Here is a 2,552-nt window from a genome sequence, read left to right as displayed (position 1 = left end):
TTCTCAAAGGTTCCTCCTAGAACCAATGAGAAGTGAATCCTTGGAGCTGGTCCTGCTTCTAGTCTGATACTTCCAGGCCCTAAAGCTACTCTCAGCTTTAGGAAGTGTAAACACTATGGTGAGAAAACACATATTGCCAGCAAGTGTCCTTCTGTCGCCAAAGGTGGTTCACCAGCTAAGGGCAAGAAAGTAGCCAAGGCTGAGAAACAACCAAGGTGGAATCATCCACAAAGGCTGCACAAGCAACCAAGGTGAAGAAAACTGCTTAAGCCTCTTCTTCAGGCTCAACGAAGACAACTCCTGCTGAAAAATCTTCAGCTTCAGACGTTGTTGTTTCTTCCACTGAAGCCTCTTCGTCAGGCTCAATGAAGACTTCCACTGAAAGTACTTTAGTAGTGTTAGAGGTTGTTCCTTTCTCCACTCAAACCTCTTCAGGTTTGGTGATGCCATCTACTGATGCTGATTCTTCAACTATAGTGGATGAAGCCTCTAACAAAGGTGGACCCCAATAGCTGGGTACCAATAGCATTCTTATTTTATTTCCTCGAATAGGATGTCAAAGGTATTTGGTATCTTGATAGCGGATGTTCAAGACATATGACTGGAGATAAATCCCTTCTAACTCATTTCAAGGAAGAAAGAGGACCTTTCGTAACCTTTGGAGGTAATGGAAAAGGATATACCAAAGGTTTTGGTATATTAACCAATGGTGCAACAACTTTCAAACGCGTTGCATATGTTGAAGGACTGAAGCACAATCTTCTTAGCATCAGTCAACTGTGTGATAAAGATCATACAGTTAAATTCTCAAAGAATTCATGTCACGTTCTTGACAAAGATGATAAGGTTGCCCTAACTGGTTCTCGTCTAGAGAATGTATACGTCATCAATATGAATTCTTCTCTCACCGAGAATAGCTGCTTCTTTTCTAAAGCCTCGTCAGACATTAACTGGCTATGGTACAAACGGCTATCTCATCTCAACTTCAAGACACTCAATGAGCTGTCAAGAAATGATCTTGTCACTGGTCTTCCTCAACATTCTTTTGCAAAGGAATATCTTTGCTCAGCATGTGAAAAAGGAAAACACACAAGAGCTAGCTTCAAGTCTAAGAAAATCTCTTCAGTGACTGCACCTTTTCAGCTATTGCATGTGGATCTCTTTGGTCCAGTAAACGTACAATCCCTAGCTAGAAAGAAATTTACACTCGTCATTGTTGATGAGTATGCCAGGTACACTTGGGTCTTCTTTCTTAGATCCAAAGATGAAGCACATGAGGAAATCATTTCGCTCATCAAGAAGATAGAGTTACTAAACAATGTCAAAGTACGATCTATTAGAAGTGATCATGGCACTGAATTCAAAAACAGTACTATGGATAACTTCTTTGAGGACAAGGGAATCTCTCACAATTTTTCTTCAGTGAGAACTCTTCAACAAAATGGGGTCGCTGAAAGACGAAGTCGAACAATCATAGAGGCTGCTCGATCAATGCTCAGCGAATCCCATCTCCCTACTCAATTCTGGGCTGAAGCTGTCAACACCGCTTATTTCACTCAAAATCGATCGCTGATCGTGAAAAGATTCAAGAAGATGGCATATGAAATCTTCCATGGACGAAAACCTTCTCTAAACTTTCTTCACATATTTGGTTGTACTTGTTACATTCTCAACAATCGTGACCAACTTGGAAAGTTCGATCCCAAAGCTAATGAAGGAATCATTCTTGGATATTCTTCCGTATCCAAAGCCTTTAGAGTATTCAACAAACGAAGACAGACAATAGAGGAATCTATTCATGTCACCTTTGACGAATCTCAGTCAGCTAATTCAAAACCCATCTTAAATGATGAGGATGAATTAGAAAACTGGATGTTCTCCCATTATGGACAACCTGAAGCTTCCTACAGTGTTCCTCTCAACACTGAATCTCCTAAAGCTGAAGATAATCCACTCATCATTCCAGTTACAGCTAGTCACTCCAACGCATCTTATTCAGAGATTGCTGCAATGCCCATTAGCTGTATACCTCCTTCAACTTCAAACATTGTTCAATCAGTGAATGAAATGCCTTCAGTTTCTGAACCCGTTTCAGTCGCTGAATCTGAGGCTCCTTTGGCAATAGTCCCTATTGCTGAAGATACTGCTGCTGAAGCCTCATCTTCTGTTCCTGAACTTGCTTATTCAGATGAAATTCCTCTACCGGCTCAGCGATGGACTAAAGTCCATCCAATTCATCAAATTCTTGGTGATCCAGATGCAGGTATCAAGACACGTCGTGGTCTAGGTAATATATGTCTCTTCGTCAACTTTTTTTCTTTAGTTGAACCCAAGAAAATCAATGATGCTATCTCTGACCCTAGTTGGGTCCTTGCTATGCAAGAGGAGCTCATTGAATTTGATAGGAACAAAGTCTGGTACCTTGTCCCACGTCCATCTGACAAATTAGTGATAGGCACCAAATGGGTCTATCACAACAAGTTGGATGAAGATGGTGTAGTAACCCGCAACAAGGCTCGGCTTGTTGCTCAGGGTTATAGACAAGAAGAAGG

Source organism: Cynara cardunculus, unplaced genomic scaffold (assembly GCF_001531365.2).
Source record: "Cynara cardunculus var. scolymus isolate 2C unplaced genomic scaffold, CcrdV1 Un_Scaffold_4192, whole genome shotgun sequence".
Lineage (NCBI taxonomy): Eukaryota > Viridiplantae > Streptophyta > Magnoliopsida > Asterales > Asteraceae > Cynara > Cynara cardunculus.
The sequence above is the reverse complement of the archived record's forward strand: the minus strand, read 5'-3'. Positions refer to the sequence as shown.